This window comes from Schistocerca serialis, unplaced genomic scaffold, assembly GCF_023864345.2.
Source record: "Schistocerca serialis cubense isolate TAMUIC-IGC-003099 unplaced genomic scaffold, iqSchSeri2.2 HiC_scaffold_1417, whole genome shotgun sequence".
Lineage (NCBI taxonomy): Eukaryota > Metazoa > Arthropoda > Insecta > Orthoptera > Acrididae > Schistocerca > Schistocerca serialis.
Genome location: NW_026047644.1, coordinates 19,110,190 through 19,118,873, shown reverse-complemented (window position 1 = coordinate 19,118,873; position 8,684 = coordinate 19,110,190).

The window sequence follows — 8,684 nt, the reverse complement described above, 5'->3', positions numbered from 1 at the left end:
TACAAGAAGACTGACTCTTCTTACTGTCTATGTTTTGAACCTCTCCTGCGAGACCCGTTTTAGATTCCGATGCTTCAATTCAAGTTTACTGTATCCGGTGGACCTTCTTATTGTCGACGAAACGCAGAAATTGCATCGGAATTGAATACAAAAGGCACAATGCCGACTTAAGTACAAGAAATCTGACAGTTCTTACTGTCTATGTTTTGAACCATTCCTTTGACACTAGTTATACATTCCGATCCTTCTTTTCAGGTTTACTGTATCCCTCTGACCTTCTTATTCACGCTGAAACACAGAAATTGCATCGGAATTAAATACAAAAGGCTCAATGCCGACTTTAGTACCAGAAAACTGTCTATACTTACTGTTCATGTTTTGAACCATTCCTGTGACACTAGTTATAGATTCCAATGCTCCACTTGGACCTTCTTATTGACGATGAAACTGAGAAATTGCATCGGAATTAAATAGAAAAGGCACACTGCCGACTTAAGTACAAGAAGACTGACTCTTCCTACTGTCTATGTTTTGAACCATTCCTGTGACACTAGTTATAGATTCAGATGCTTCACTTCAGGTTTACTGTATCCCTCTGGCCTTCTTATTGACGATGAAACACAGAAATTGCATCGGAATTAAATAGAAAAGGAACAATGCCGACTTAAGTACAAGAAGACTGACTCGTCTTACCGTCTATGATTTGAACCATTCCTGTGACACTAGTTATAGATTCCGATGCTTCACTTCAGGTGTACTGTATTCCTTGGACAATCTTATTGACGATGAAACACAGAAATTGCATCGGGATTAAATACAAAAGGCACAATGTCGACTTAAGTACAAGTAGACTGACTCTTATTACTGTCTATAGTTTGAACCATTCCTGTGACACTAGTTATAGATTCTTATGCTTCCCTTCAGTATTACTGTATCTCTCTGACTTTATTGACGATGAAACACAGAAATTGCATCGGAATTAAATACAAAAGGCACAATGCCGACATAAGTACAAGAAGACTGACTCTTCCTACTGTCTATGTTTTGAACCATTCCTGTGACACTAGTTATAGATTCCGATGCTTTACTTCAGGTTTACTGTACCCCTTGGACTTTCTTATTGACGATGAAACACAGAAATTGCATCTGAATTAAATACAAAAGGCACAATACCGACTTCAGGACAAGAAGACTGACTCTTCTTACTGACTATGTTTTGAACCATTCCTGTGACACTAGTTATAGATTCGGATGCTTCACTTCAGGTTTACTGTATCCCTCTGACCTTCTTATTGACGATGAAACACAGAAATTGCATCGGAATTAAATCCAAAAGGCACAGTGCCGAATTAGGTACAAGAAGACTGACTCTTCTTACTGTCTATGTTTTGAACCATTCCTGTGACACTAGTTATAGATTCCGATGCTTCACTTTAGGTTTACTGTATCCCTTGGACCTTCTTATTGACGATGAAACACAGAAATTGCATCGGAATTAAATACAAAAGGCACAATGCCGACTCAAATACAAGATGACTGGCTCTTCTTACTCTCTATGTTTTGAACCTTTCCTGTGTGACCGGTTTTAGATTCCGATGCTTCACTTCAGGTTTACTGTATCCCTTGGTCCTTCTTATTGACGACAAAACACAGAAATTGCATCGGAATTAAATAGAAAAGGCACAATGCCGACTTAAGTACAAGAAGACGGACTCTTCCTACTGTCTATGTATTGATCCATTCCTGTGACACTAGTTGTAGATACCGATGCTTCACTTCAGGTTTACTGAATCCTCTGGCCTTCTGATTGACGATGAAACACAGAAATTGCATCGGAATGAAATAGAAAAGGAACAATACCGACTTAAGTACAAGAAGACTGACTCTTCTTACTGTCTATGATTTGAACCATTCCTGTGACACTAGTTAAAGATTCCGATGCTTCACTTGAGATTTACTGTATCCCTCTGACCTTCATATTGACGATGAAGCACAGAAATTGCATCGGAATTAAATAGAATTAGCACAATGCCGACTTAAGTACAAGAAGACTGACCCTTCATACTAACTATGTTTTAAGCCATTCCTGTGACACTAGTTATAGATTCCGATGCTTCACTTCAGGTTTGCTGTATCCCTCTGACCTTCTTATAGACGATGAAACTCAGAAATTGCATCGGAATTAAATCCAAAAGGCACAGTACCGAATTAAGTACAAGAAGACTGACTCTTCTTACTGTCTATGTATTGAACCATTCCTGTGACACTAGTTATAGATTCCGATGCTTCACTCCAGGGTTACTGTATCCCTTGGACCTTCTTATTGACGATGAAACACAGATATTGCATCGGAATTTAATACAAAAGGCACAATGGCGACTTAAGAACAAGAAGACTGACTCTTCTTACTGACTATGCTTTGAACCATTCCTGTGACACTAGTTATAGATTCCGGTGCGTCACTTCAGGTTTAATGGATCCCTGGGATCTACTTATCGACGATGAAACACAGAAATTGCATCGGAATTAAATACAAAAGGCACAATGCCGACTTAAGTACAAGAATACTGACTCTTCTTACTGTCGATGTTTTGAACCATCCCTGTGACACTAGTTATAGATTCCGATGCTTCACTCCAGGTTTACTGTATCCCATGGACCTTCGCATTGACGATAAAACACAGAAATTGCATCGGAATTGAATACAAACGGCACAATGCCGACTTTAGTAAAAGAAAACTGACTCTTCTTACTGACTATGTTTTGTACTATTCCTGTGACTCTAGTTATAGATTCCGATTCTTCACTTCAGATTTACTGTATCCCTCTGAAGTTCTTATTGACGATGAAACACAGAAATTGCGTCGGAATTAAATAAAAAACGCACAATGCCGAATTAAGTACAAGAAGACTGACTCTTCATACTATGTTTTGAGCCATTTCTGTGACACTAGTTGTAGATTCTGATGTTTCACTTCAGGTTTACTGTATCCCTCTGACCTTCTTATTGACGATGAAACACAGAAATTGCATCGGAATTAAATCTAAAAGGCACAGTACCGAATTAAGTACAAGAAGACTGACTCTTCTTACTGTCTATGTATTGAACCATTCCTGTGACACTAGTTATAGATTCCGATGCTTCACTTCAGGTTTACTGTATCCCTCTGACCTTCTCATGGACGATAAAACACAGAAATTGCATCGGAAATAAATACAAAAACCACAATGCCGGCTCAAGTACAAGAAGACTGACTCTTCTTACTGTCTATGTTTGAACCGTTCCTGTGACACTAGTTATAGATTCCGATGCTTCACTTCAGGTTTACTGTTCCCTCTGACCTTCTTATTGACGATGAAACACAGAAATTGCATCGGAATTAAATACCAAAGGCACAATGACGTCTTAAGTACAGGAAAACTGACTCTTCTTACTGTCTATGATTTGAATTATTCTTGTGACACTAGTTATAGATTCCGAAGCTTCACTTCAGGTTTACTGTATCCCTTGGACCTTCTTATTGACGACGAAACACAGAAATTGCATCGGAATTAAATACAAAATGCACAATGCCGTCTTAAGTACAGGAAAACTGACTCTTCTTACTGTCTATTCTTTGAACCACTCCTGTGACACTAGTTATAGATTCCGATGCCTCACTTCAGATTTACTGTATCCCTTGGACCTTGTTATTGACGACGAAACACAGAAATTGCATCGGAGTTAAATAGAAAAGGCTCAATGCCGACTTAAGTACAAGAAGACGGACTCTTCTTACTGACTTTGTTTTGAACATTTCCTGTGAGACCAGTCTTAGATTCCGATGCTTCACTTCAAGTTTACTGTACCCCTTGGACCTTCTTATTGACGATGAAACACAGAAATTGCATCGGAATGAAATAGAAAAGAACAATACCGACTTAAGTACAAGAAGACTGACTCTTCTTACTGTCTATGATTTGAACCATTCCTGTGACACTAGTTATAGATTCCGATACTTCACTTCAGGTGTACTGTATTCCTTGGACCTTCTTATTGACGATGAAACACAGAAATTGCATCGGAATTAAATACAAAAGGCACAATGTCGATTTAAGTACAAGTAGACTGACTCTTATTACTGTCTATGTTTTGAACCATTCCTGTGACACTAGTTATAGATTGTTATGCTTCACTTAAGTTTTACTGTATCCCTCTGACCTTCATATTGACGATGAAACACAGAAATTGCATCGGAATTAAATAGAATTGGCACAATGCCGACTTAAGTACAAGAAGACTGACTCTTCATACTAACTATGATTTGAGCCATTCCTGTGACACTAGTTATAAATTCCGATGCTTCACTTCAGGTTTACTGTATCCCTCTGACCTTCTTATTGACGATGAAACACAGAAATTGCATCGGAATTAAATCCAAAAGGCACAGTACCGACTTAAGTACAAGAAGACTGACTCTTCTTACTGTCTATGTATTTAACCATTCCTGTGACACTAGTTATAGATTCCGATGCTTCACTCCAGGTTTACTGTGTCCCTTGAACCTTCTTATTGACGATGAAACACAGAAATTGCATCGGAATTTAATACAAAAGGCACAATGGCGACTTAAGAACATGCAGACTGACTCTACTTACTGACAATGCTTTGAACCATTCCTGTGACACTAGTTATAGATTCCGGTGCGTCACTTCAGGTTTAATGGATCCCTTGGATCTACTTATCGACGATGAAACACAGAAATTGCATCGGAATTAAATACAAAAGGCACAATGCCGACTTCAGTACAAGAATACTGACTCTTCTTACTGTCGATGTTTTGAACCATCCCTGTGACACTAGTTATAGATTCCGATGCTTCACTCCAGGTTTACTGTATCCCTTGGACCTTCTTATTGACGATGAAACACAGAAATTGCATCGGAATTAGATCCAAAAGGCACAGTACCGAATTAAGTACAAGAAGACTGACTCTTCTTACTGTCTATGTATTGAACCATTCCTGTGACACTAGTTACAGCTTCCGTTGCTTCACTTCAGGTTTACTGTATCCCTCTGACCTTCTTATTGACGATGAAACACAGAAATTGCATCGGAATTAAATACAAAAGGCACAATGCCGACTTAAGTACAAGAATACTGACTCTTCTTACTGTCGATGTTTTGAACCATCCCTGTGACACTAGTTATAGATTCCGATGCTTCACTCCAGGTTTACTGTATCCCTTGGACCTTCTTATTGACGATGAAACACAGAAATTGCATCGGAATTAAATCCAAAAGGCACAGTACCGAATTAGGTACAAGAAGACTGACTCTTCCCACTGTCTATGTTTTGAACCATTCCAGTGACACTAGTTATACATTTAGATGCTTCACTTCATGTTTAGTGTATCCCTCCGTCCTTCTTATTGACGATGAAACACAGAAATTGCATCGGAATTTAATAGATAAGGCAACATGCCGACTTAAGTACAAGAAGACTCACACTTCTTACTGACTATGTTTGAACCATTCCTGTGACACTAGTTATAGATTCTGATGCTTCACTTCAGGTTTACTGTATCCCTTGGACCTTCTTATTGACGATGAAACACAGAAATTGCATCGGAATTAAATAGAAAAGGCACAATGCCGGCTTAGGTTCATGAAAACTGACTCTTCCTACTGTCTATGATTTGAACCATTCCAGTGACACTAGTTATAGATTACGATGCTTCACTTCAGGTTTACTGTATCCCTCTGACCTTCTTATTGACGAAGAAACACAGAAATTGCATCGGAATTAAATGCAAGAGGCACCCTGCCGAATTAAGTATAGAAAGACTGACCCTTCCTACTCTGTATGCTATGACCCATTCCCGTGACACTAGTTATAGATTCCGATGCTTCACTTCAGGTTTACTGTATCCCTTGGACCTTCCTATCGGCGATGAAACACAGAAATTGCATCGGAATTAAATACAAGAGGCACAATGCCGATTTAAGTACGAGAAGACTGACTCTTCTTACTGTCTACGTTTTAAAACATTCCTGTGACACTAGTTATAGATGCCGATGCTTAATATCAGGGTTACTGTATCCCTTGGACCTTCTTATTGACGACGTAACACAGAAATTGCGTCGGAATTAAGTAGAAAAGGCATATTGCCGACTTAAGCACAAGAACACTGACTCTTCCTACTGTCTATATTTTGAACCATTCCTGTGACACTAGTTATAGATTCCGATGCTTCACTTCAGGTTTACTGTATCCCTCTCACCTTCTTATTGACGATGAAACACAGAAATTGCATCGGAATTAATCAGAAAAGGCACAATGCCGACTTAAGTACAAGAAGACTGACTCTTCTTACTGTCTAAGTTTTGATCCATTCCTGTGACACTAATTATAGATTCCGATTCCTCACTTCAGGTTTACTGTATCCCTTGGACCTTCTTATAGACGATGAAACACAGAAATTGCATCGGAATTAAATACAAAAGGCACAATGCCGACTTAAGTACAAGAAGACTGACTCTTCCTAATGTCTATGTTTTGAACCATTCCTGTGACACTAGCTATAGTTTCCGATGCTTCACTTCAGGTTTACTGTATCCCTCTGACCTTCTTATTGACGATGAAACATAGAAATTGCATCGGAATTAAATATAAAATGGCACAATGCCGACTTAAGTACAAGATGACTGACTCTTCCTACTGTCTATGCTTTGAAACATAACTGTGACACCAGTTATTGATTCCGATGCTTCACTTCAGGTTTACTGTATCCCTCTGACCAACTTATTGACGATGAAAAACAGAAATTGCATCGGAATTAAATACAAAAGGCACAATGCCGACTGAAGAACAAGAAGACTGACTCTTCCTACTGTCTATGATTTGAACCATTCCTGTGACACTAGTTATAGATTCCGATGCTTCACTTCAGGTTTACTGTATCCCTCTGACTTTCTTATTGACGATGAAACACAGAAATTGCATCGGAATTAAATAGAAAAGGCACAATGCCGACTTAAGTACAAGAAGACTGACTCTTCTTACTTTCTATGTTTTGAACCATTCCTGTAACGCTAGTTATAGATTCCGATGCGTCACTTCAGGTTTACTGTATCCCTTGGACCTTCTTAGTGACGACGAAGCACAGAATTTGCATTGGAGTTAAATAGAAAAGGCACAATGCTGACATAAGTTCAAGAAGACTGACTCTTCCTACTGTCTCTGTTATGAACCATTCCTGTGACACTAGTTATAGTTTCCGATCCATCACCTCAGGTTTACTGTATCCCTTGGACCTTCTTATTTACGATGAAACACGTAAATTGCATCGGAATTAAACAGAAAAGGCACAATGCTGACTTAAGTACAAGAAGACTAAATCTTCTTACTGTCTAGGTTTTGAACCATTCCTGTGACACTAGTTATAGATTCCGATTCCTCACTTCAATTTTACTGTATCCCTTGGCCCTTCTTATTGACGATAAAACACAGAAATTGCATCGGAATTAAATACAAAAGGCACAATGCCGACTTAAGTACAAGAAGACTGACTCTTCCTACTGTCTATGTTTGAACCATTCCTGTGACACTAGTTATAGATACCGATTCTTCACTTCAGGTTTACTGTCTCCCTCTGACCTTCTTATTGACGATGAAACATAGAAATTGCATCGGAATTAAATAGAAAAGGCACAATGCCGACTTAAGTACAAGAAGACTGACTCTTCTTACTGTCTATGATTTGAACCATCCCTGTGACACTAGTTATAGATTCCGATATTTCACATCAGGTGTAGTGCATCCCATCGACCTTCATATTGACGATGAAACACAGAAATTTCAACGGAATTAAATAGAAAAGGCACAATGCCGACTTAGGTTCATGAAAACTGACTCTTCCTACTGTCTATGATTTCAACCATTCCAGTGACACTAGTTATAGATTACGATGCTTCACTTCAGGTTTACTGTATCCCTCTGACCTTCTTATTGACGAAGAAACACAGAAATTGCTTCGGAATTAAATGCAAGAGGCACCTTGCCGAATTAAGTATAGGAAGACTGACCCTTCCTACTCTGTATGCTATGACCCATTCCCGTGACACTAGTTATAGATTCCGATGATTCACTTCCGGTTTACTGTATTCCTTGGACCTTCATATTGACGATAAAACACAGAAATTGCATCGGAATTAAATACAAAAGGCACAATGCCGACTTAAGTACAAGAAGACTGACTCTTCCTACTGTCTATGTTTGAACCATTCCTGTGACACTAGTTATAGATACCGATTCTTCACTTCAGGTTTACTGTATCCCTCTGACCTTCTTATTGACGATGAAACACAGAAATTGCATCGGAATTAAATAGAAAAGGAACAATGCCGACTTAAGTACAAGAAGACTGACTCTTCTTACTGTCTATGATTTGAACCATTCCTGTGACACTAGTTATAGATTCCGAGCTTCACTTCAGGTGTACTGTATTCCTTGGACCTTCTTATTGACGATGAAACACAGAAATTGCATCGGGATTAAATACAAAAGGCACAATGTCGACCTAAGTACAAGTAGCCTGACTCTTAATACTGTCTATGATTTGTACCATTGCTGTGCCACTAGTAATAGATTCTTATGCTTCACTTCAGTTTTACTGTATCCATCGGACCTTCTTATTGACGA